Source organism: Mesoplodon bidens, assembly GCF_964165515.1.
Source record: "Mesoplodon bidens genome assembly, chromosome: Y".
Lineage (NCBI taxonomy): Eukaryota > Metazoa > Chordata > Mammalia > Artiodactyla > Ziphiidae > Mesoplodon > Mesoplodon bidens.
The window spans coordinates 15,846,769-15,874,587 of NC_138180.1; the positions used below are offsets into that span (position 1 = coordinate 15,846,769).

Consider the following 27,819-nt stretch of genomic DNA (forward strand, 5'->3'; position numbering starts at 1 on the left):
ATGGACCTTTTGGTTTATTTCCTTTAAATGTCTGAAAATCATGTATTTTTCCTAAAGTACTTTATTCTATATGATAGTTTTTTTCTTCCAGTTTTATTGAGGTATAATTGACATACAGCACTGTATAAGTTTAAGATATACGGTGCAATGATTTTTTAAAGTATTTGATGTATCTTGTGTCCTCTGTAATCTGTAGAGAATCTTATTTTAACTGTATTCTTTCTGTAGACAATTGTGTGTTAAATGAAGTAATGAATGTGTTACACTTTTAGGTTTCACGTTGGGCTATCCTGACAGCAAGAAACTTGGGGAAAGTGAACAGAGATGATTATTATGACTTACAGGAGGTTTTGACTTGCCTTTTTAAAGTTATTGAGTTGGGGCTTTTCGAAAGTCCAGACATTGATACTTCTTCTGTCCTTGAGAAGGGTAAACTGATTCTTCTGCCTTCACACATGTATGATACTGCCAACTACAAAAACTATTGGTTAGGTGAGTATTGTTCCTACACACATATAATTAGTATTTTCCAATATTTCTTATGATTATCCTGCAAGGGAAGGGATCTCTTCTGGTAATCTGATCAAAATTGCTAAATAAAGGATTTCATAGTTCACAATTCTTGTTCTGTCATTAAATTGACTATTACAACATCTTGTCTTTAAACATTTCTTATCCTAGAAATCATCTGTGTAAGAGGTACATTTTCAAGTATGGCAAATAGATCTTTTATTTAAGGCAGTATTAGATGTTACCGTATTAGCACAGCAGCTGAACTTAATAGGGTTTTGATCTCTTGAAACAGAGGTTTAATACCTCTTTTCCCATCTGTAAAATATTTCCTGGGAGAAAGCGATACTAACTTTGGTTTTCATCAAGTTGTATATTGACCTAAAGTAGTTCTGTCCTACTTCATTGATTCAGAGTCTTACAGTCATGTGTATATTTGGCAGTGACTGGTACTTGAAATATAGTGATCTTAAAATTTAAGGGGTCTTTGATATTATGAGATGCAAATTGTGTGGTAGTCATTTTGGAAATGGTTTTCTAACCAGGTTCGTGCCAGTTTCCCTTTTTATTCAGTCTAAAGTTCTGTTCTTAGGAGGAGGAGTTGTATATGAATATCTCAGACTTCAATGTCTGAGGCACTGGATACTGTTTGGTTTCATCTTACTGCCTTGTTATTCTTTTTGCCAACTAAACTGGAGAAGACATTAGAACAGTTTTATTTAATCAATTCAAGAAAACTATACGTGATCTTACAGGTATCTGCATGTTGCTGACCATTCTTGAGGAGCAAACCATGGATTCACTGTTGTTGGGCTCAAACAAACAGAATGATTTTATGCAATCAATACTTCACGCCATGGAGAGGCAATCAGATGGTAATAAACTTTATTTGCTGACTATTGTGATGATGGTGCACTTTGAAAATACTAGTGTCACTGTAAGAACTTGGGTGTATGATGTGGAGGAAAGAAAGAATGACCGTTTTATGGTTTTGGTCACAGAGTCAGAATTTTTAATTGGAAAGGACCTTTAGAGTTTAACTCGGCACGTTACTTTCATAAAAGAAGAAACTGAAGCCCAAGGAAGTTAACTTACTTTTGAAAAAAATAATTAATTAATTTTTGGCTGTGTTGTGTCTTTGTTGCTGTGCATGGGCTTTCTCTAGTTGCAGCGAGTGGGGTCTACAGATTCCTTCTTTAACATCTTTATTGGAGTATAATTTCTTTACAATGGTGTGCTAGTTTCTGCTGTATAACAAAGTGAATCAGCTACACATATACATATATCCCCATGTCCCCTCCCTCTTGCGTCTCCCTTCCACACCCCCATCCCACCCATCTAGGTGGTCACAGAGCACCAAGCGGATCTCCCTGTGCTCTGTGGCTTCTTCCCACTAGCTATTTTACATGTGGTAGTCCATGCCACTCTCTCACTTCGTCCCAGCTTACCCTTCCCTCTCCCCGTGTCCTCACGTCCATTCTCTATGTCTGCATCTTTATTCCTGTCCTGCCCCTAGGTTCTTCAGAACCTGTTTTTTTAGATTCCATATGTAAGTGTTAGCGTACAGTATTTGTTTTTCTCTTTCTGACTTACTTCACTCTGTACCACAGACTCTAGGTCCACCTGCCTCACTACAAATAACTCGATTTCGTTTCTTTTTTATGGCTGAGTAATATTCCATTGTATGTATAGCCACATCTTTATCTATTCATCTGTCGGTGGACACTTGGGTTGCTTCCATGTCCTGGCTCTTGTAAATAAAGCTGCAGTGAACATTGTGGTACATGACTGTTTTTGGATTATGGTTTTCTCAGGGTATATGCCCAGGAGTGGAATTTCTGGGTCGTATGGTAGTTCTATTTTTAGTTTCTTAAGGAACCTCCATACTGCTCTCCATAGTGGCTGTATCAATTTACATTCCTACCAATAGTGCAAGAGGGCTCCCTTTTCTCCACACCGTCGCCAGCATTTGTTGTTTGTAGATTTTTTGATGATGGCCATTCTGACTGGTGTGAGGTGACACCTCATTGTAGTTTTGATTTGCACTGCTCTAATGATTAGTGGTGTTGAGCATCCTTTCATGTGTTTGTTGGCAAACTGTATATCTTCTTTGGAGAAATGTCTGTTTAGGGCTTCTGCCCATTTTTGGATGGGGTTGTTTATTTTTTTGATATTGAGCTGCATGAGCTGCTTGTAAATTTTGGAGATTAATCATTTGTCTGTTGCTTCATTTGCAAATATTTTCTCCCATTCTGAGGGTTGTCTTTTCATCTTGTTTATATTTTCCATTGCTGTGCAAAAGCTTTGAAGTTTCATTAGGTCCCATTTGTTTGTTTTTATTTCCATGTCTCTAGGCGGTGGGTCAAAAAGGGTCTTTTATGTCATAGAGTGTTCTGCCTATGTTGTGGCAGGCGGATTCTTTACCACTTCACCACCAGGGAAGTCCCCTCTTTAAGAAACATTCCATAATTGTCTTCACCTAACTAATGACTTTCTTCCTTATTTGAGAGCTTCCTAGACATAAGACAGCTTCAGTAGAGGATAAAAAAGTATATGAGCAGTTCTACACGAACGACTATGATAAAAAAAAAAGTAGACTCTAAGAGCCCTGAGGGAAATAAAGCAGAAAGTTCTAAGGTTGACAGTAATTGGGTGAGTTAGAGCACTTGCCTCCTAAGAATACTGCGGAAGATGACAGGTGGTGCTAACAGTGAAGCCATTCTGGTTCTCACTTGGAAAAAGCCAGCTATCTGTTTTTTTCTGTAGGTGGTGTATCTTTATGTGAGTGTCAAAAATAAATCTGGAAAGAAAGAGTAGAGTAAGATCTTACAGATGCTTGACTGAGGGCTTCTAATTTCCTTAGAAGACATTAAGGAGCAAGTGAAGGTCTTTGAGCAGGGCAGTGTTTTGCCCCTGCATGTAGAGAAGAGGGGAAGGACCGGGCATAAGAGTGTGTGAGTAATGGGAATTCCTGCCAGTTGGATGGAATGGAGATAACAACAAAGCCATGTTGAGAATGGATGGATAAAGAGTATGTATCTCTGCTTATCCAGTGGATGAGGGGTTCAGTCCTTTATTCCAACCGAATGACACACACAATTCAGGATTTCTCATATCATGGACTTTGTTTAGATCTGAAAATACCAAGTTTTTCTTTCTCTCCCTTTTTTTTTTTCTACTTTACCTCTGTTATTTATTGAAGGATGGGAGTATAAAGGTCTGGAAGAAGCAGAGGAGGAACGATTCTTTCAGGTTGGCAAATAGGGTGAGAAAGTTGAGTTTATCTGGACTATCTCAGTTTGTTCCACACAACAAGATTTCTTAACAGAGGTGTATTGCTTTAAAAAAAAAATGCAGACATTATTTAAAAGTTTGCCAGGTTTCTAAAACCTGTAGTTGACAACACTTTACTTTAAATTACTTCCTGCTTTGCTTTCAGTTTTGTTGCTACCCAGGTAAAGAATGCTTAATTCTCAATATATTTTAGTCCCTTTCTCTAATTGTGTTGTAATTTGGCAAATTACTCCATTGTGTTTCAGATGATAGTGTGGATCCTTTCTGGCCAGCGTTACACTGTTTCATGGTGATTCTGGATCGTCTTGGATCTAAGGTCTGGGGTCAACTGATTGATCCTATTGAGGCATTTCAAACCATTATCAACAATGTGAGCTACAGGAAAGAGATCCAGAACATACGGAACAGCTCTGTGAGGTTCGTTCAGTTCCTGTGTCAGGATTTCCAACAATCTGTATGAGGAAGTCTACTATAATTGACTTTAACAGTAGGATTTTTCTCTTCTTTTTACCCTTCATTTCAGTAATTTCTATTTGTTCTTAATATTTAAGGACCAAGTCAGAACCGGAGTCATATTTAGATGATATGGTGACTTGCAGCCAGATGGTATACAATTATAACCCTGAAAAGACCAAAAAGGTATAAAACATTTTGAGAATTCAGATGATATTGTATTGCCTTTATATTGTATAGTCAGTGTTTTATGTGGTTAGTTGCATTGCTGATTTTATGATATGTAGCTATTCTGAATCAACTGTTGCATAAAACAGTTTCTGATTGAACAGTAGCTCATGAGGAAAAATGGTCTGTAATGAGAGCATGCACAGTTTGGGAGATTAATTTTTAAGTACATTTTGGAAGGGTAGAACATTTATGGCATGAGGGAGATAAATCACATGACTAGAAATCAAAACCAACTGAAGGAAAGAGGTCCAGAGTACATGGAGGTTTTGTAAATTTAAACTTTTCATGAAAGCTTCACCTCAAAATTGGACTGTTTTCAATTTCTTGGGGGTCCATATATGTACATCAACACAGGAAAGTTGAGCAGTGTATTTTCTTGTTGGCAACTTTTGTGTTAAACCTGTCATGAATGGTGCTTGTTTATCTGAATGTCAGTATCTCTTTCATTTTAGGATTCAGGGTGGAGATCAGCCATTTGCCCAGATTATTGTCCTAACATGTATGAAGAAATGGAAACATTAGCTAATGTGCTTCAGTCAGATATCGGTCAAGACATGCGTGTTCATAACAGCACGTTTCTGTGGTTCATCCCCTTTGTGCAGTCCCTCATGGATCTTAAGGATCTGGGTGTGGCTTATATAGTGGAGGTTATTCATCATCTGCATTCTGAAGTCAAAGACGTCCTCAACCAGACGGACGCCGTGTGTGACACAGTCACTGAGTTTTTCCTTCTGATTTTGGTGTCAGTGATTGAACTGCATAGAAATAAAAAGTGTTTGCATTTGCTGTGGGTTAGTTCCCAGCAGTGGGTGGAAGCCATCGTAAAATGTGCCAAGCTTCCCACCACCGCGTTTGCTCGGAGTTCTGAGAAGTCATCTGGAAACTGCTCCAAAGGCACAACAATGATATCTCTGTCACTGCATTCAGTGCCATCTAACTCTGTACAACTTGCTTGTGTGCAGCTGATCAGAAGTCTCCTTAAAGAAGGCTATCAGCTTGGGCAGCAGACTCTTTGTAAGCGATTCTGGGATAAGCTCAACTTATACCTACGAGGAAATATATCTTTAGGTTGGCAGTTGACTAGTCAGGAAACCCATGAGTTACAAACTTGTTTAAAGCAAATTATTAGAAACATAAAATTCAAAGTGCCTCAGTGTAGCACTTCTGTGGATCTGACTCCTCCATGTAAAACACCTCCTGCATCTTACAATAAAGAAGAAAGTGAACAAACAGGGAAGAAGTCTAAAAAACAAAGGCACTGTCTGGAAAACTCCAGCCCAACATTCTCTAAAGAACCGATGAAAGCTGATGCATGTCAAGTGAAAGAGAGTATTTTCAGCAAGGCACATAATGCCATAGAAGAGGATAATGAGCAAACTTATCTAAAAGATTTGAAACTCAAAGACCATCTCTCAGCTGAGTTGTGCTTGAAGCCGAGTAGTAAAAGGCTTGTGAATGAAAGAGCTCGAGGCCAAGTTAAAGTAAGTACAGGGAAGCATAAGTCTGTAAAAGAGAATTCCTCATATACCCCACAGAATTGTACTTCAAGAAATGGTCCAGAAAAGGTATTTGACAGAGGAATAATCACATCAACAGGTTTGTTGACTGATTCTAGCAATGACTCTCTGGAAAAAGTGTCCACATCAGATGAGGATTTCTCTTTAAAGGATGATGCTCTTGGCAAAACCTCAAAAGCAAACACTAAGGCACATAAAGATGAAATCTGTGCTAAGTTATTGCATGTAATGAAAATGTAAGACAGGAAAAGTACCACTTTAGAGGAAAACCTGACTGTATCTAGCATTGAAAGTTTCTGTTCAAAGAAAGATACAGGAGCTCAGAAAGGAGATGGCTTCATACACAATCTCTCTTTAGGCCCTAGTGGTGTTCTGGATGATAAAAATGGACAACAAAAACCTGAAAACAGTTTACTGCTGAAAAAGAAACAAGTACAGGAAGAAGAGTTGGGCATTTTCTCCACCCCTGATATCAGTTGTCAAATACTAGAATGTCATGTTGGTAATAAAGATTTGGTCTCATTCACAGAAATGACCAATATTTTTGTGGAGAAAACACCTCCCTTTAAAGATCCTGTGACTGGACTTGAATCAAGAGATATGGGAATTAGCAAGAGTACTGTTGAGTTTTCTTCTGATTTAAGAGAACAGGTCCTTAGCATCAGTCCTAAGTCTGACCCTTTAACAGATTCTCAGATAGACAGCGACCTCCACATACTATCTTTAATAGCTCAAGCCAGTGTTACTAAGTTCCCATCAGGTTCAACCCAAAGAAGTTTATCCCAGCTACAAAGAAAAGTTAAAGATGATAGAAGATGTTTGACAGCCAACCAAAATAGTGTCAGGGAAACCTGCTCTGGACACGTCATTATTATTTCAGAATCTGATGAAGATGATGATGATGATGAAAGAATTGTGGGTTTTAAGAAACACATTAAACAGGGTAAGACGTGCATTGAGAAAGGATGTCCAGAGCATCATACTTCAATAGCTAACACAAATGTGGAACAGAATGTAATAAAGGAAGAAAATACAAGGTCCCTTTTGCGGTTTGAGGAATCGGATTCTCATTTTTTTGAGATTGAAAGTCCATGTGAAGTGTTTTCAGTTCGGCAAGATCAGAGACCAGACAACAAGAATTCAGTTCAAGAGAATGAAGAGAATTCGTGCTTGACTCATGTAGGGGATATCACAGATGATTGGGGTTATGGTCCAGCTTATGTACCTGAAGAGGTCATTAAAAAAGCAGCAGAGGCAGCTTTGAAGGAGGGAGAACCTGAATGCAACAGTGACATAGAGGAGGATAATATATTTTTAACACAATGTGATCCAGAAGATATGGATTTATGTTCACAAATGGAGAAAGAGAATGATGAACTCATTGAAGTAGTTCATGGAAAAGATAGAGTCCAGGTAGAAGAAGATTCTGTGAGTCGGCCTCAGTTGGAATCTTGGAGTGGCACAAAATGTAAATACAAAGATTGTGTGGAAACACTGGAAAACCAGGGTGAATACTGTTCCAAACACTCTGAAGCTAAAGCAGCAGATGAAGATACATTTCGTAGACCTGGCTTGCCTCTCTCTTCATCTAAACCTTCGAGACCTCCCACTGCTAAGATATTTACCTCCAGTAGTACTTCACGAATTGCTGGTCTTTACAAGTCTTTGGTAAATACGTCAGCACTCTTACCAACTCTGCAAAATAAGTCAAGTGGGGTACAATCTGCTTTGAAAGTACCACAGCCAGTCTCTGTGGTGTCTCAGAAGCCAGTGGCTGAAATGAAGGGTTTGTGCAACGTTCTCCAGTGTCATACTCCAAATAATTCCAACAGGCAAGGCTACAAAGTTCCATTTTGTGAAAACGGATCTTTTTCACCTTCCTCTCCGGTAAACGTTTTCTTGTCAGCACAGTCCATCTCTGACACCTTCGTTAAAGAGGTCTTAAAATGGAAATACGCAATGTTTGTGGACTTTGATCAGTGCGGACCCCCTTCAACTCTTTGTCAGTCCATCACAAGACCTGTGCCTGTGAGATTTCAAGATGGTAGAGATTATTTTAATGTGTTTTTCCCTTTGATGATCCTGAATACTTTTGAAACTGTAAGTATATGTTCTAATCGTATACCTTCAGACTTTGAAATTACATTTCTTTACCATGCTGAGTACGGCTAAAATAACTGATCGCATTTTGATTTAGATGTAGCTTGTAGATTTCATGTTGAACAGACATTGTGCCCCACACTGTTCTAGATGCCGGTGATACAGAGGAAACCCTTAAACTCTGCCCTTCTGGAGCTTACAGACACAATTCAGAGTGCTAGTTTACCAAGTCCAGAGGTGGCACAGGAGGAGGAAACGTTTTTCGGTGTAAAATAAGGGAAGACTTCTCAGAGGACATAGTCTCTCATCTGCGTTTATTTTTTTGAAAAGTATTTGTGTAAACCTTTACTGAAGTTTTCTTGAGGAGGTAGCAAAGGGCAAGTTACACTGGTCAGCACAAAGCAGTAAATCCCAAATTTCTCATCTGTCTTCCCAACTTCTTAGGCCTCATAGCAGCCTTTAGCTGCCCCCCTACCCCAACACATCCCATTCTGGTTCTTCTCTCTTTCTTACTGCCTGACTGGGATTGCCAAGAAAAATATAGGATTCCCAGTTAAATTTGAACCTCAGAAAAACAGTAATTCTTTAGTGTAAACATCCACCTGCACTTTGAAGGATGTTTTTGGTGTTCTCACAGCAGGTCGATTTTTCCTTTTTTTCAAATTGGTTAAAAAACAAAAACCCAAAAGGTGAGTGTGCAACAAGACTCTTCAAAACCAAGAGCACTGAGGTAAATACCCACGTATTCAGTCAGCAGATCCTCGGGTGCCTGATACTTGCCCAGTACTATCACAGACCTGGCGGGGGTAAAGTGGTGAACACGACAGACAAGGCCTCTGCCTTCTGGGAATGATCATTTCAGATCGGGACAAAAGGCTCTAGAGTGCTCTAGAATGATCTAGAACAAAAGGGAGCAGGCACTTGAGACTGAAAGGTGAGACGGCCTCTGTGAGCGATGGTATTCACACCGAGACCAGAGTGAGCAGAAGGAGTTGGCCATAGGAAGTATATCGCAGGCAGAGAGACTGCAAAGATCCAGCTTAGAATTGTTAAAGGCAAAGGAGATGTACTGCACAAAGAGGCAAGTTGGTGTCAATTTATGCCCTAAATTTCAGCCATTGTCGTAAGAATTATTTTACTAGTGTTTCAGAACCATTAGAAACAACTAACTGATAAAGGCTCTTCAGTCTCTCTCCTTAAGAACAATGTGAAATAGTATTACAAGAATGATTTTCTTACCTTACAAAATCGTTAGTTCAGTGAACAGTGTATACAGTTAAATAAGCTGGGGAATATACAGAGATTTTCTTCATCTTGGAGCTTATTTTTTTTCTTGAACGTTTATCCTTTCCAGAAAACACTAAATTGCTTAGAGGCCATTCATAGCCCTTAAATTTAGGACACATTTGTGATTTTATTTTTCCCTTAGTTCAGAAGTATTTATATGTTTATCTTTAAGATTTCTTCCTTCAGGACATTTCTGTAGCCAGAACCTTTTCAAAACAGAATGAGCACAAGTTCCGTTTGTATATACACAAAGTTTAAGATAGTCAAATACTTGTGGAAGGCCCATTATTAAAAAAAAAAAAAATCAGCCACTCTCACCTCCCCAAGTAATTATTTTTGATCCTTGAGGGATGCTTTTGTTATTTACTTCCATATTTCTAAATAACATGCCACTATTTTGACTTGTTAAGTTTTCAGTACTAGACATTTTCTGTAATTACCCACTACAGGAAGTACCCTCTCTTCCCAGCCCTGTGTTCACACACACCTCTCCTGTTTTCCCATCCTCACTATGGAGTAGTCTTGTAATTTTTAGGTCAGTATTTGTTATTATTTGGACGATATAAAAGGTGTCCACTGGGCTTCCCTGGTGGCGCAGTGGTTGAGAATCTGCCTGCTAATGCAGGGGTCACAGGTTCGAGCCCTGGTCTTGGAGGATCCCACGTGCCGTGGAGCAGCTATGCCCGTGAGCCACAAGTACTGAGCCCGCGTGTCTGGAGCCTGTGCTCCCCAACTAGAGAGGCTGCGATAGTGAGATGCCCACGCACTGCGATGAAGAGTAGCCCCCGCTTGCCGCAACTAGAGAAAGCCCTCGCACAGAAACGAAGACCCAACACAGCAAAAATAAATTAATTTAAACAAAAGAGAATAAGGTCATTGAATTAAAAACAAAAGTGTCCGCGACTAAGTCATGTGGTAGTTGTAACTACTTTTCGTTTCCGACTCTTTGCTTTCTCTGGATTTATTGTTTACTTAATTTTCTATGTACGTATTACTAATTTAGCTTCAGGCTGTCTCTTGGATGTTTAGGCCTCTCAGTATGATCAGGCACATCAGATAGTTGATAAATTTCATCTTCTTGGTTTAGGATGGTTAACCTGAAATGCTCACCATCCTCATCCTAGGGCTTGCATTTCCTTCTTTCCTGTGTTGGATCTTTTGTCTCCTGTACCCAGGGTTGTCTGTTTTTGTCACCCTCTCATTTTAGTAAGGCACATCCTTCAAGCTTCCTGAGAAAAGAATGCGTAGGAGATAAATTTTGAAACTTTGCATGTCTTAAAATTTCTTTCTATTTTGCCATCTCTGTCTTTGTTGTTGTCATCGTCATTCTCCTTCCTTGGAGACTTTCTCAGCGTCCAAGTCTATTGAAACAATTTTTGAGCATATTTTTAGTTTCACAGTACTCTTGTCCTCTCATTATTCCTTTTTATAGGATTGTGTGCTTTCTTCATGTGCACAGTATTTTTTACTACCTGAAGTTAATTAATGATAAGTTTAAAGTTAGTTGAAAGTTTTCTTCTCTTTTCATTGTCCCTGTTTTCCCAGTTGCTTTTTTCCTATTCATTTTAGTGTCTACAGACCTTTCATGTTAACTCCTTTCTTCACATGTCTAATGATTTTTGTTGGTTTACTCACATTTAAGAACAGGATACTAACAAGCAGATTGGAGCATTGTTCATAATAGCCAAAAGTTGTAAACAGCCGAGATGTCCATCAGGAGATGAATGGGTAAACAAAACATGGTATATTCCTACAATGGAATATTAGTCTACTATTAAAAGGAATGACCCGTTCTATGTACTTTTACCTGTTCTTTGATGAGCCTGGAAAATATTATGCTAAGTGAAAGAAGCCAGGTACAGAAGGCCACACATTGTGTAATTCCATTTATATGAATTTTCCAGAATAGGCACATCCGTAGAGACAGAAAGTGGATTAGTAGTCGCCAGGGGATGGGTGAGGGAGGGGTGTGGGAATTAGGACTGACTGCTAATAGGTATAAGGCTTGTTTGGGGATGTTGGGAATGTTCTGGAATTAGATAATGGTGATGGTTACACAAAATAGTGAATGTACTAAAAACACACTGTAGTGTGCACACTTTAAAGTGGTGAATTTTATATTGTGAAATATATCTCAACTTTTTAATGCTATAAGAAAAGAGGATGCATTTAAATAATGACAGGTCAAAAGAGATGCTTAGGAAAAGAGATACTTTTACTAAAATGGTCCTTTATTATTTGCACTGTGGAAGTCAAATGTGATCTGAAGGACACCATCACATGGTGAAATCCAAATTAGTTTCATTCTTTATATTAAGATTACATGCTTAGGTATAGTTATAATCTATATTTTGTTACATGTAAGATTTTAAAACAGATTAGAAGCTCTGAGTGAAAGGGATAGGCTTGTTGACCATTTGGCATTTTATTGGGAAGCCTCATCCCCACCCTCATGTCACTGTTTTTAGTCTTTTCTTTTCCCCTCTTAGTGAGGTCAGATTTCCCCAAGAAGAATCTTCAGATCGATTGCCTGGAAAGCATAGGCTTGATGGGGAGCTGACTGTGGGGTGAGGGTGGGGGCAGAGGGAAAGGTCCAGGCATTCAGTATCTAAATATTTGCTTAATTCCCTGTTTAAAAATTATTTTATTTTATTTTTAAAATTATTTTATTTATTTTTGGCCGTGTTGGGTCTTCGTTGCTGCACGTGGGCTTTTCCCTAGTTGTGGCGAGGGCTTCAGTAGTTGTGGCTCAAAGACTCCAGAGCGCAGGCTCAGTAGTTGTAGCACAAGGGCTTAGTTGCTCCATGGCACGTGAGATCTTCCCGGACCAGGGATAGAACCCGTGGCCCCTGCATTGGCAGGCAGATGCCTAACCACTGTACCACCAGGGACGCCCCCCTCACCATTTTTTTTTTTTTAAGTACAGTATCCCCTCTCTATCTGCTGCCCCACAGGCAGAGACGGTCACACTTTATAGAAGTGAAACCACTCTAGCTTTTTGCTAGGAACAGGGATGGGCAGTCTCCCTTCAGCCCTCCTCCTCCTAGAGGTGTATGTCAGACACTTCCTTCTTAGAGTTCAGCTTCTTGGACTTGCTGAGTTAGTTAACCATTCATCCATCTGCTTACCAGCTTCCCAGATTTTGATACTCTTGCCTCGTCTTCTGTTCTCTTCATCCTAATGAATTAATCCTGTTGTGAAAAATCCCTTGGGTGTTTTAGTGGGGTTTCAGGGGAATGAAAGGAAACGCCTGTGTTCAATCTGTCATCTTTACCATGAAGTTTTATCTTGTTCTTTTTTTCTTATTTTTGCAATCTTGTTCTTTTTCTTTAACCATGTAGTGAAACAGCATTGTTTTAGCATTTCTAGTTTATATAGGCCAACATTTATTAATGGTGTTATTAATATACCTTGATTCCTTTTTTTTTTTCCCACTGTAACGTGTGGCTTGTGGGATCTTAGTTGCCTGACCAGGGATTGAACCTGGGCCCTCAGCAGTGAAAGAAAGCACTAACAACTGAACTGCCAGAGAATTCTCAGATACCTTGATTACTTTTAATGTTTATTCTTTCTTATAAGCCAGAGACTGTGGCATCAACCACAGTCTTGGGCCAAGGCTTCTTATCCTCATTTGGATGTAATTTGACTTCATAATATTGTTTGTTAATGGAATGCTGAAGTGTGTTTAGAGTCCTTTGACAGAAATGTGGTTGGTATCCTATTTAGGACATGAAACGCAGTGTTTGGTTATCCAGTTCTTATGTCTTATTGCAGGTGGAATGCAATGACATTGCGTAGAATTATCCCTTGCCCCAAAGGGCAAACGAGCAAATTCAACTTTTAGAAATATGAGTCTCTTGAATAAAAAAAAAAATCCCACAGGACTCAGAGGCAAAAAGTATACAAGTCAATTTTCACAGCAAAGTAAAGGAGCTGTTACAGTGGAGGATTCCTGGACTGAATGTCAATATTATGACATAGTGTGAGTCTGTTTCGTGTTTGGTAATTGCAATCATTGTTGCTTTTGTTGTGGTCATCCATTTGCAATGCTTGGTGTCAGTTTATTTATCTCTTGTAAAAATAAAATACAGTGTGTGGGGGGAAAAAAAGAAATATGAGTCTTTTGTGTACTGATGTGACTGATAGAAGATATATTAGTTTTTAATCCTTACGTTTAACACACAAAAATATTAGATAAATGTGCACTATTTTGACAGGGACCAATTTTTTTGGTCAGTTTTGGCAAATACTCTATTTTCTTAAAGTTTTGGTTTGCTGGCTCTGTCTGCAGTCCCCTTCGGTTACCTGTGTGTGCATGCACGTGTATGCAGAGTGTAATTGGCAGCTGCTTTTTAGGTTGTGTAGACAAGGAGCAGGCAGAAAGGGGGCCCTTCTGGAGTACCAGCTGTGATTCTTAGTGCCCACACCCCTTATAGGGAGAGTGCACCATTTTTAGCTAATTTCCTGTTATAATTTGTTCTGTGAAGGAAACAAAACAGGTTGATATGATGAGCGACATTGGGAGGCTGCTTTTGAGATCGGGCTGAGAGCCAGGAGAGGAGGGTTTTGTGCAGAGGAGGGGGGAGGGTCAAGACTATAATGCTTTGAAGTAGGCCTAACTGAGCATATGTGAGCAAAGAGATTAGGCTGATGTGACTGGAGTGAGGTAACTTAGAGGTAAAGGGAAATGAAGTAAGATTGCAGAAATCAGTCAAGAGCTGGATGGTATACAACCCTGTAAGTGCAGGTTGGGGTTTCATTCTCAGTACAGTGAGAAGATGTTGGAGGATTTTTAGTTGGTTGGTGTTTAGGCTGGGGGAGTAGCAATATGTAATAGTTTACTTTTTTGTTTTAAAGAAAACATTCTTAGTTGCTCATTAGAGAATAACTGTAGAAAGGTAAGCATAGATGCAGTAGACCTGTCGGGGGCTATTATAATAGCCCAGGAGAAAGATGATGGTAGCTTGATCTAGGTGGTAGCTATGGAAATAAAGAGAAGTGAATTCATTGGGCGTAAATTTTGGAGATAGTACTCAGTACTTATCTTTTTTAAATATATATAGAAATTTATGTGATTCATTTTTGGCTGGGTTGGGTCTTGGTTGATGCACACAGGCTTTCTCTAGTTGCAGCGAGCTAGAGAAACTCTGCATAGCATCCCCCATTATCAACATCCCCTACCAATGTAGTACATTCGTACAACTGATGAACCTACATTGACACGTCATTACCACCCAGAGTCCATAGTTTTCATTAGGGTTCACTCTTGATTTGTATATTCTAAGGGTTTGGACAAACGTATAATGACATGTAGCAGTCCTCTAATATCAGAGTACTTTCACTGCCCTAAAAATCCTCTCTGCTCTGCCTGTTCACCCCTCCACAGTCTCAACCCTGGCAATCACTCATCCTTTTACTGTCTCCATAGTTTGCTTTCTCCAGCATGTCAAATAGTTGGAATCACACAGTATGTAGCCTTTCCAGATTGGCTTCTTTCACTTAGTAATGTGCATTTCAGGTCCTTCTGTGTCTTTTCATGGCTTCATAGCTCATTTCTTTTTAGCACTAAATAATATTCCATTGTCTGGTTGTACCATAGTTGGTTTATCCGTTCACCCACTGAAGGGCATCTTGGTTGCTTCCAAGTTTAGGCAGTTATGAATAAAGCTGCTATAAATATCCATGTGCAGGTTTTTAACGTAAATATAAGTTTTCAGTTCATTTGGATAAATAGTGAGGGCACTATTGCTGGATCCTACAGTAAGAATATGTTTAGTTTCATAGGAAACCACCGAACAGTCTTCCAAAGTGGTGGTACCATCTTGGGAATTTCCTGGTGGTCCAGTGGTTAGGACTCTGCACTTCCACTTGCAGGGGGCACAGGTTCGATCCCCGGTCAGGGAACTAAATCCCACAAGCCACGTGGCTCAGCAAAAAAAAAGAAAAAAAAAAAAGGTAATGGTGCTATTTTACATTCCCACGAGCAATAAATGAGAGTTCCTACTGTTCCACATCCCCGTCAGCATTTGGTCCTGTCAGTGCTCCAGATTTTGGCCATTCTAATACGTGTGTAATAGTATCTTGTTGTTTTAATTTGCATTCCTTTGATGACATAAGATATGGAGCATTTTTTCATATACTAATTTACGGTCTGTATATCTACTTTGGTGAGGTGTCTGTCCAGGCCTTTTGCACATCTTTTTCATCAGGTTGTCTGTTTTCTTACTGTTGAGTTATTTTTTTCTTTTTTAAATAAATTTAGTTTATTTATTTTTGGCTGCATTGGGTCTTCATTGCTGTGCACAGGCTTCCTCTAGTTGCAGCGAGCAGGGGCTACTCTTTGTGGTGTGCGGGCTTCTCATTGCAGTGGCTTCTCTTATTATGGAGCACGGGCTCTAGGCATGTGGGCTTCAGTGGTTGTGGCATGCGGGCTCAGTAGTTGTGGCTCACGGGCTTAGTTGCTCTGTGGCATGTGAGATCTTCCTGGACCAGGGATCGAACCTGTGTCCCCTGTGTTGGCAGGCAGATTCTTAACCACTGTGCCACCAGAGAAGCCCTTCTCCTTCACTTTTAAAGGATAATTTTTCAGGATTCCGAATTCTAGATTGGTAGGATTTTTTCTTTCAACAGTCTAAATATTTCACTACTCTCTCCTTGCTCGCATGGTTTCTGAGGAGAAGTTAGATGTAATTCTTATCCTTCCTCCTCTATAAATAAGGTGTTTATACCCACAGGCTTCTTTCATGATTTTTTTTCCCTTTATCTTTGATATTTCATATTCCTGAAGGTTGAATATGATATGCCTAGGTGTAGTTTCTGGCATTTATTCTGCTTGATCTTGGAGCTTCCTGGATCTGTGGCTTGGTGTCTGATGTTAATTTTGGAAAACTCTGAGTCATTATACCTCAAATACTGCTTCTTTTTCGCTCTCTCTTCTTCTCGTATCTCCATTATGTGTATGCTGCATCTTTTGTCATTATCTCACAGTCTTGGATATTCTGGGGTGTGTTTTTTTTTTTACCCATTTTTTTCTCCTTGCTTTTCAGCTTTGGTAGCTTCTATTGCTGTAGCCTCAAGCTCAGAGATTGTTTCCTCAGCAATGTCCAGTGTAGTAATGAGGCCATCAGAGGCAACCTTCATTTCTGTTACAGTGTTTTTGATCTCTGGCATTACCTTTTGATTCTTTCTACTTTACATCTCATTCATTACATTACCCATCTATTATTTCATGGCCTCCTTTTTTCATTAAACTCTTAGTATATTAACTATAGTTTAAAAAAAAAAATCCTGGTCTGATAATTCCAGTATTCCTGCCATATCTGACAGGTTTTAGTGCTTCTTTATTCTGTGCAAACTGTGTTTTTTGCCTTTGAGTATGCCTTGTAATTTTTTGTTGCAAGGCAGACGTAATCTACTAAATAAAAGGAACGGCAGTAAATAGGCCTTTAGTGATATAGAAATGAGGTATGGGGGAAGGAAGACCATTCCATAGTCCTATGATAAGGTGTCACTCTTTTAGTGAGCCTTTGCCTCTGGACTAAGAACTTTACACCACATGCTTCTTAGTTTCCCCCCACCTCCTTGGGTGAGACAGGATGGTTAGAATGGGCTGGAGCTGGTTTTCTTCCCTCAAGTAGTTTAAGCTCTGATAAAATCCCAGCAACTTTGACTCCGGTAAAATAGCATCTCATAGATCAGGCCTTGTTAAGAAGGTCAAGAATGCTCTGGTGTATTACACAATGGTTCCTTTACCCCAGTCCCCACCAACCCCCCACCCCCGCTGGAAGCACACAGGGAATTTTCTCCAGTGTTCACTGTGAGGGCCTGTTCGAGCTCCTAGAGGTAAGACTCACCAAAGTGTGGAGTCCCTTTTATGACTGGGTCCCCCTAGAGTTTTTAAGAGAGGTCATGCTGAGCCTCCAACAGTTTGTCGCATCCAGTTCAGGATTTCCTCCTGGCATGGAGGTTTCTACTTAAGAGTTTTCTGCGCTGGCAAGTTGTGATTGTCTGTATCCACCTTTTTGTCTCTTTTTACTTGTTAGGATGGAGTGGCGACTTCTAAGTTCCTTACATGCCAAGCTGGAAACCAGAAGTCCCAAATTAATTTTTAATGTTTGTGTCACACAGGAGTTCTAGGTTCTGGATTTTATGGTTGCTTACTTTGGAAAATTTTGCCGTTTAACATTGGCTTTTCAGATGTTTTTGCTTTCTTAAGTTGCTTTTTTTGCTTTGCGTAGGTGGCACAGGAATGGAACAGCTCTCCAAACAAAGAGAAATTCCATCAGTTGCATTTATGAAAATTTCCTGCTGATTATAAAAAATACTGGGAGTTTGTGGGTAAGTTCTTTCTTATGTAACTTGGGCTCTACCATATAATAATTGGAGATTGCTATTTGAGGGAACATAATAATTGCTTGAATTTTCTGGGATATAGGTTTCCTGAGGTGAATTTGTAAGCTCTTACAAAGAGTATGTTTAAAGTCTTTACTTAATGAGGATAATTACTGGGACAGTTATAAAATTCATGGTTTTAACCATTGTGCTAGCAGAATACCACAGGCCAAAGTGTCCCTAGATGCTGGGCAAGGGAGAGAGAAGGTGAGCGAGGGAGTTTGATTGGCGGGGGCGGAGGGGGTGTTGACATGATCGTGCGTACAGATTCTGAGTAAATCTCTCTGCCGTCTCTGCTCTCACTTCATGAGTTGTCTGGAGCAGGTGTCACAGTTATGTCTTAGTTATAAATAAACCAAGCATTTAGAACCCTTTAAAATAAAAAGTATAAATTCTCCGTCTGTCTCCTTCCCCCTTGCAGTCCATCCCACTCCATAGATTCACTTAAGAAAAAAAGCATGTACATATATTTGGGGGGGAAGGTATTATATGTTCACTGTAGATTATTCAGATAATATTAGCCAATAGTAAAATAAACATCACTCACAGTTCCCATCATTCAGAGATCATCTTATGAACATAGTAGTGTATATCTTACTGCTAGACTTCCTATTCATTTGAGTGAAGGGTGGGTGGGTAGGGTTATTTTACCTAAGTGACTTTTTTCATGTATTTATTCAGCAAATATTTACTGACTTTATACTACCTGATAGTGTATGATTCTAGATGCTAGGTATGTAGCTGTGATGAAAACATAAAATTCCACCTTCGTGAAGCTTACATTTGACTTATTTTCATTTAGTCTATTATAAATGTCTTTTCAGAGATAAATAATAATAGCATGTTCAGTGTTTGTAGTTATTCCATTGTAAGTGTATTCCATAGTTCTCTTTAACCAGTAATTTCTAGTTAGACATGTACATTACTTATGATTTTTTACTGTTACACTGAATAAATCCCTTTGCTAGATCAAACAGTGTGTGCATTTTAAGACTTTCGGTTCATATTGCCTCTGTCTACCAAAAAGAATACCATTTTCACTTCTGACATAAGAATGTAAGAATGTATCTCTTCTCATTTGCTAGTTTAAACTTATCCCCCAGTTTTATATGGAACATGTATCTCATTTGAAGTTGTAGTTTTTGTCCTCAAATCTTTATTGGTCTTTTATATTCTTGGGGGGGGGGGCGGATAATTGTCTGTTCATGCCTTTTGTCCTTTTTTTTTTCTCTTAGGGAGGTTATTTTCTTACTTGTATGCATTGTTAATTTTTTTCAATTTCATTATTTGCTGTTCAGTTTCACATGCACTTTTTGAGGCAGACAATTTTTATCTTCACATGTTCAAAAATACCGTATTTATTTCTTTACTGTTCAGTTGGTTTTAGAAATCAGATAAATACTTCCATATTTTCTTGTAGTAGTTTTATATTTCTTTCTAATATTTAAATCACTGATTTATCATCCATTTATCTTGATGGTATGATAGAATCACATAGCATTTACTCTTGTGTCTGACTTCTTTCACGTAACATGTCTTCGTAATTCATCAATTTTGTGTGCATCTTTGGTATTTTTTTCATTGCTGTGGTGGTATTTCAATATGTGACTGTGTCACAATTTTACTGTTGATGGACATTTTTATGATTATTATTTTAAAGAAGTTTTTTTTGTCAGTGCCATGCAGCTTGTGGGATCTTAGTTCCCCGACCAGGGATTGAACCCGGGCCACAGCAGTGAAAGCGCCGAGTCCTAACCACTGGATCGCCAGAGAACTCCCGTTAATGGACATTTTTTCAGCAGTTTAGGCCTGTGTGTCAGGGCTCTCCAAGTCCATGCCCAAGTTCAGTGATTCGCTAGGAAGACTCACAGGAATTATATTCCTGCTCATGGCTGTGACTTACTATGGCAAAAGGATACAAAGCAAAATCAGCAAAGGGAAAAAGGAAACCAGGAGCAAGTTTCCAAGAGTCATTTCCCAGCGAAGTCACACAGGACACACTTAATTTTCCCAGTAGTGGGCTGCGACAACCCATGTGACACATTATCTACCAGGGAAGCTTAGAGACCCAGTGCCTAAAACACCCTCTGCCTAGCCCACATTCATGACTTTCACAAGTAAAGTGGGTGTTTGACATAAGCTGTAGAGAAAAAATTTGGCAAACAGGTAAGGTACAGTGAGCCATTGTCATCAGCAAATGATGAGAGCTGTCTGGAAAACCAAGTTCCCAGATTCCAAGGGGGCCAACCTTGTAAGCAGGCCTTTCTAATGATAGCAGCCTCAGGCCTTCTTCTACACACAGCATTTTATGAATAATGCTATTATGGTCATTCATGTGTCTCTTCGTGTTATGCAAGGGCATTTTTGTGGAGTCTGTCTCCTGAAGTGGGTCTCAGAGTCTCAGGGTATTATGCATGAGCTTAACATGAGTAGATAATGCCAAGCTAGTCGTGCAGAATGACACACCCCACCAGCGTATGGAAGTCACGTTGCTCCATGTCTCTGCCAACACATTTGTGTTGATTGTGCTGTTCATTTTAGCCATTGTAGTGTGTGTGTATTGATGGCCATTTGTGGTTTTATTTTGTAATATCCTGGCTATCAGTGAGATTGAGCACCTTCTCATATATTTAGTAGATGCTCAAGTAACCTCTCTAGGGAAGCACCTATTAAAGACTCTTGTTCATTTTCTGTTAGTTGTCTTTTCCTTACTGATTTGTAGCAAGTTCTTTATGCAATCTGGATATAAACCATCCTCCCACTTTGGCTTGCATTATGTCTCTCTTAGTGATGTCTTTAAAATTCTTATTTTATTCTTGTTTAGACTTTATTTTTTAACATAACAAATGCATCTGTGTATTTTTTATGGTTAATGGTCTGTGCCAAAGGTTTAAGAAACCTTTCCCTGCTGCAGGTCATAAATATATTATCTTAACATCTAGAACAGGTGTCAGCAAACCACAGCTTGCAGATCTACCCTGTATCCTGTTTTTATACTGCCCAAGAGTAAGGTTCTTACATTTTTTTAAGCTTTTGAAGAAAAGATGATGATGAATATGCAACAGACACCATGTGTAGCCTGCAAAGAAAAATCTGGCTCTTTACAGAAAGTTTGCCAATCCCTTTTCTAGAGGCTTCGCTGTTTTGCCGACCTGGAATGGATTTTGTACACGAGTAAGATGTAGGGGCCATGTTTCATTTTTTTTCCCTAATGGAGATGTAATTACCCCAGTAGTGTTTATTGAAAAGATTATCCTTTCTCCATGGTCTGCAGTGTCATATTTGTTACAAATCTAATGTCCATTTAATGCACTCGCCTTTTTCTGGACTCCTTTCTTCTTTGTTGGATCATTTGCCTACCTTTCTGCCCATATCACATTGCTTAATTTTACTTAATTAAGCTTTATTATAAACATTAATGAGCAAGTCTGCTTACCTTGTTTGGCCTTAAGAGTACGTTGGCTATTCTTGTCCCTTTGCGTTACCATGTAAGTTTTAGAGAAAAAAAAGATGTGGACATTTGTTAAGAATTGACATCTTTCTAATACTGATTTGAAAACGATACATACTGTCAGTTATTTAGGTTTACTTTCAGTAATGTTTTACAGTTTTCTAGGGAGAGGTTTTGCAGATCATCATTGGTTAGATTTTTTTTCTTTTGGTGTCATAATTATTTAAGTGACTATCTCTAATAGAGATGGACCTAAAAATTCATAGTATTTTTGCTGATAATTCATTATTTTGTTGCTAAAGTATGAACCATGATTTCTTAATATTAGATAGCTAGACAGTGTTCAAGTTTTCCGTTTCCTCATAAAGAACAATTTATTTCAGCCTGCTTGAATTAAGATCCAAGTTAGGTCCACTCACTGACATTGTTAATATGTCTTCTTCAATTACAATTGTCTCCTTCATGGATCCCTCCCGCTTTGTAATTTATTTTTTGAAGAAATTGTGTTGTTGACCCTGTAGAATTACAGGGTCTGTGTCTGTGTCTTGCTGATAGCATCCCCCTGGTGGTGTTTAGTATGTTTTTCAGTCCTTTGTACTTTTTGTAAATTGATAGTTGGATCTAGAGGCTTGATCAGTTTCATTTGACCTAATATTTTTGGCAAAACTAGTTCATAGCTGAGGTTGGTGTGTTCCTTTATCAGGAGGTGCTTGATCTCTAATTTCTCTTTTTGTAATACTTATAACCGTTGATCCTTAATGCCTAGATTAATTATTTTACTAAAGGATACAAAATGGTGATATTTTTATTTGATCATTTCTTCATTTATTTGCTATTGTAGTTCTGTAAAGAAAAAGTGCTCTATTTTATTTGATTACTCAGTAGTATACTTTATAAAGAAGGGTAGAATAAGTATTGATACTTGACTCCTGACCAGTTTTCAAAATAATGACTTAATTCTCTGCAAGTGCTGGGTTGACCAGTGAACTTTAAAAAAATGTTTTTTCGTTATGAACACATGGACTTAAATACACTTGTTTCAAGTCTTTGTAATTGGTTTCTTCAAGTTGGCTCCTGAGCCCTTTAGACAGGCTAGTCTTTGAGAGCTTTCTTGCTACCTGATGTAACCGATACCATCTATATGTTTTATCCTGTATGTGAGCTTTCAATTTTCTAAGTAGCCGTAGTATCTTTGGGTAGAAAAAGTTATTTCAAGATCAGTATTGGCATGTTATATGCTGTTTACAAGTAATACATGTAAACATAAGGATACAGAAAGGTTAGAAGAGGAAGATTGGAGAAAGCTACTCATGCAAACCCAACTAAAAGAAACTTGTTTTGCTCTGTTAATACCAGACTAAATAGACTTTACGGCAGAAGAGCATTATTTGAGATTAAAAGCGAGTATTTCACAATGATAGCAAGTTCAGTGAACAGAAGATAGGACCATTTTGAATACCTAATAAAATATATAAAGAAAAAACTGATAGAACTAGAGTGTACTCTTTACATATATGTGAGACCTTTGAACCATTCATTTTTTCTTTTCTTTTAGTTTGGAAATTATACGTCAACTTGTACCTCTTTTGCCATTTAGTAGTTTAGGTGAACACTTAGAGCGTACATGATTCAAAGTTTACAGATTTCATCGATACTTTAAGTGTCTCCATAGATAAGGCAAAATCTTAAAAAACTTTAACCCTGTTTATCTGTTCCACTTTGTATATTATTATTGTTACGTATTTTAACTCTATATTTTAAACTGTGTTATACATACAGTTGGTCCTCTGTATTTGCGGGATTTGCGTCATCGGATTCAAGCGTGGATTGAAAATATTCAGGGAAAAAAAATTCCAGAAAAACATGTTTGCTATGCACCAGCACCTATTTACATACCACTTATGTTGGATTTACAACTATGTCCATAGCGTTTGCATTGTATTAGGTATTATAAGTAATCTAGAGATGATTTAAAGTGTACTGGAGGATGTGCGTGGGTTATATGCAAATACTATGCCGTTTTACATAAGGGACATGAGCATCTGAGGATTTTGGTGCCTGCGGGAGTCCTAGAACCAATTCAAGGACTGTACTCTGTGTAGTGCCTTGTGCAGCCCTTTTTTGTTTGTTTGTTGATTCTAGTAGTTCATGTATTCTCTCCTGGTGCTTTGCTTATTTCTAATATGTTGGTCATTGTCTTTGGAAAGCTATTTAAAAAATAATCAGGGGCCTAGGATGATAGGATGTCCTCTTCCAGAGAGGATTTTTCTTTGCTTCTGCCAGGATTCTGGGAGTACTAGCAATGTGGGATCAGCTTAAAGGATTGAGCTTTCCTGAAGTACTCGGGTGAATTGAAGCTGCCTTCATTGTTGGGTGTAGTCCTTCATGGTCCCTACCTGAAGCTTGAGGGCTACCAGGATGCCTACTTTATCTATGCAGGCCCTGGACTCCAGTTTTTGTCTCTTTTTTTGTACAAGGCTATCCCAGGTACTGCTCAAATTCCTGGCTGCCACTCCCTGAAGAGTTCAGATGTTTCTAGGGAAAATACTGGGCTGACCCTTACGGATCTCCACCTTGTTCTGGATCTCAACAGAGTGATTCTTCATTGTTGTATTTGCTCTCTGATGCCTTCAAATAGACATTTCTTACATGATGCATTTTTAAAATTCTTTTTTGACTTAGTAGTTCAGTCTACTTAATCCTAGTACTTCGTGCTTTGGTTCAGTATGTTGCTGCTGGATTTGGCAGTTGGTACTGAACTTTTTTTAATTTTAGAGCTTGCTCTGTTTTCCCAGCCCCATTTATTTTACTACTGTCCTTTCCCCCTTGTTTGAAATGCCACTAGTAGGCTCAAAATTCTTACGTGTACATGGATCTGTTTCCAGATTTTCTCTCGGGATTTTGAAAGCAGGGCACAAAAGTGAAAATTCCTTGATTAAAAACTAAGGTAAACTTCAAGGAAAAGAAATGTATTAGCTACTTTTGAATATTATGACTTCATCTATTTTGGCTTTGTAGCAGGTTTTAAGAAGACTTTTATAATGCTGTGTGATCAATATTTGTCAATGCTGACTAGCTTAGACTATCATTTTGAAGTATGTACAAAGTCCGCTAGTGCTGTATACTTGCTTGAACTTAGTACAAGCGTTTAATATCCTTTAATCTCATGTAAAATAATTCTGTTAGAATAAATGCTGGCTTCTTCTTGTGTTATAGTTTATCTTGAGGAATGTGAACTAGCTAAACAGCTTCATCCAAAGGAAAATGATTTGGTGTTTTTGGTTCCTGAAAGACTAAATGGAGAGAAGAAGGATATAGAGAGACATCGCCTGCAAGTTCCCCGTGAACATTACTGTGGCTATGTTCATACGTTCCGCCGCACTTCAGTCAGTAAGTACCTAATGAGACATGGAAGAGAAATCTGTCAGCAGCTCATCTTTTCATCTCCCTCTAAATTAGGCTTTACTAGCCATGTATTTGCTATACATTTACCAGCCCTCTATTTGCTGTCCATTTACCAGATGTATGTTTGCTCTATGTTTACCAGACTGTATTTGCTAGGTTGATTACTTACCATTCAGAGTCCTCTTTTAGTTTTTCTAGACTCAGCTGGAAAAGGCCCAGCACGTACTGCTTTAGACTTAGGATTTTAAAGCTTTCTTTTGTAATGTCTTCTCCTTCTAGTAAATTCCTTCATCTGTCAGTGTGTTTGTTATAAAACAGACAGTTTGCAAACCATCTGTTTGTTAAATCACATTCCAGCCTTGGTTTGGGGGCTAATTATTGATGAGCAGACCAAACACAGAAGTAATTGTAAGGCAACTGGAGGGGTTTACTGTTTCATCACTCCCATCCACTGTGGTGTAGGGACTTCTCTCCCTAAGGTAGCATAACAAAAATAATGTTAGCTTGAATTTAAGGACTACTGACTGTGTGCCAGCCAGTGTGCCCTGTCCTTCCTGTACACATTTATCATCTTCTCCCAGAGCCCTGCAAAGCAGAATGGTTTGTTCCCTGCTCATTGGGAAATCAGAGTTCAGGGATGTTAAGTAACATATCCAAAGGCATCCTTACTATTAAACACTCGGTCCAGAATTGAAACCTAATTTTGTTTGACTACGAAGTCCACATGCTTGATATATGCCAAGCTGCCTTTTTGACATTGCTGCTCTCTTAGTCTCTGTTACGGGAAGCGAATATGTGATCATTATTCCTTCCCCTTTTTGTATCATATCTTAAAAATAGCAACAAAGCTCTTAGAGTTTAACATCGTGCCGCATCATAACTGGTGTGCCATGTCCACTATTGTGTGGTCAGAGCTCAGTTCTTTGTGCAAGATGCATTGAGCACCAGGGATATCTAGCTTCATCTGTGCTTTCAACTCTTACAAGTGGTTACATTTGCCAAAGTTCTGTTTCTAAGATTTAGCAATGGTTTCTGTCTCCTTCCCGGAACTCCTCATGCATCCAACTACCTGACGTCTCCATTTGGAGATATTAGACATTTCAAACCTACTCCAAAAGGAAGCACTTGATTTACTGCCTGACATCTGCTGTTGCTCCGTTTTTTCCCAACTCAGCATGTGGGACCTCCATCCCATTCTTCCAGTTGCTCAGCCCAAAACCTCAGAGTCATCCTCGAGTCCTGCTTTCCCTCGCACGCTCCATCTAATGCATCAGGAAGTCCTGTCGGATCTTCCTTGGCCATATATCCTACATCCAAGTGCCACCTCTCCTGCTGCCTCCTGGCCCACGTGACCATTCACTTTTACCTAGATTTTAGCCTCTTAAGTTGTCTTCTTGTGCTTTTTCCATTGCAGTTTATTCTTCATTCGCGATAAGTGATTCTTTTACTGTGTGACTTAGCGTGTGTCACTTACCTGCGCGGAGCTGTCCTGTGCTCTTGACCTGACTCAGAGTCATGTTCAGAGTGGTTAACTGCAGAGCCCTCTGAAGTGTAGCTGCATTTACCGTCTTGGTCTTCTAGCTCGCTTCTCCCTGCTTTTCCTTCTAGCCATTCTGGCCTTCTCCCTGTTGTGAAAATAATCCAGGCACCTCGCTGCCCCATTGTCTTTGCAGTTGCTGATTCTCTGCCTGTAACCCACTTTCCCCGGTTACGGGCATGGCTCACTCACTTAATGCCATGGCTCTGCTCAAATATCATATCAGGAAAACCTCCCCTGACTCTCCTGTCTACAACAACACTCCCTCACAACCCTCATCACTTCCTCATCCCCCTTCTCGGCTTTCTTCCTAGCACTTACCATCACCTGACATGTTTATTTGCTTATCTGCCCCCTTCTTCTAAAAAATAAGCCTCCAGAGGACAGGAATGTTGCCTGGTTCTTAGGAGGCAGTCAGTAGATACTTACTGAGAAAATTATTTAAATGATGTATAAAAAACATGTTACAGGGCTTCCCTGGTGGCGCAGCGGTTGAGAGTCCGCCTGCCGATGCAGGGGACATGGGTTCGTGCCCCGGTCTGAGAAGACCCCACGTGCCACAGAGCGGCTAGGCCCGTGAGCCATGGCCGCTGAGCCTGCGTGTCCGGAGCCTGTGCTCTGCAACGGGAGAGGCCACAACATTGAGAGAGGGCTGCATACCACAAAAAAAAAAGTTACAAAACACCTTGTTCTGAATAACCTTTTTAACTGGACACTGTTACTCACTGGTAACTGAAATTGCTTTTTCTCCTTCTTGATAATAGTGCGTAATGGGAAATCTGAGTGTTCCCTTTCCATCCAGACTCAACATAATTTACCAGTCAATTTAAATGAATTCGTGAAATGTCTTGTAATCAGCTCTCTGGTGACTACACAGAGGAAGTTGAAAGCCATGTCTTTGCTGAGTGGTCGGAACCAACTGGCCAGAGCCGTTCTGAATCCAAACCCCATGGACTTCTGTACAAAAGATTTACTAACTACAGCATCTGAGAGAATTGTGAGTGACAGTCATTTGATAACAGGGAAAGTCAGAACATTTCATGTCAAGATGTTAAAGCATGTTATTTTTATCTGTCACACATTCCCTGTTGTCTACAACAAAGACATAGTCACCATGTGTGCCCAGTGACGTTTTTAGTGCTTAGTTTTCTTTAATATTGCAAAGTAGTTCTTTGTGTTAAGTTAGTCAGCTTACCTCAGGAAAAAAGGTAGAGTCCAAAAAGGAATTGAAAACATGCTTGCAGAGCAGCATTAAAATGTGAGGTGAACATCCTACTTAACTGTTTGTTAGGTAATTAAATACAGGAGTAAGAGGAGGTTTAATGGAATGACTTTTGCATTTGAATGATCAGTGGAGCATTGACTGGTACTGTTGTCAGTGTGACGACGAAGTTGTGATTTTTGTGTGAACACATATTTCTCATTGTTGTAAGAGTTGGGTGTAAGTTCCAGGAAATTAACACAGAGACAGGCGGAAGGAAAGGAATGTTATTTGAACCCCTGTCTTGTGTTAGGACTTTCATATGCATTTTCTCAGTCAGTTCCCACCCTCTAAGGAATCCCAGATTTAATGATTGTCAAAGCCTGAAGCCCAGAGAGGTTAGGAGTTTAGAGACCTAGCTTTTGAGTGAAACTGAGGTGTA

At 39.2% G+C, this 27,819-nt stretch overlaps 1 pseudogene across 1 annotated transcript in view; it reads left to right on the forward strand.

Moving 5' to 3' along the window:
* Window positions 1-27,819, forward strand: part of LOC308609688 (putative helicase senataxin) — a 61,559-nt pseudogene that overhangs the window by 7,266 nt on the left and 26,474 nt on the right. The window contains exons 4-11 of the transcript in view: window positions 273-492; window positions 1,266-1,385; window positions 4,050-4,221; window positions 4,356-4,443; window positions 4,941-8,105; window positions 17,630-17,729; window positions 24,451-24,624; window positions 26,941-27,173. The product of the transcript in view is annotated as a putative helicase senataxin (transcript). The remainder of the gene's footprint in view (window positions 1-272; window positions 493-1,265; window positions 1,386-4,049; window positions 4,222-4,355; window positions 4,444-4,940; window positions 8,106-17,629; window positions 17,730-24,450; window positions 24,625-26,940; window positions 27,174-27,819) is intronic.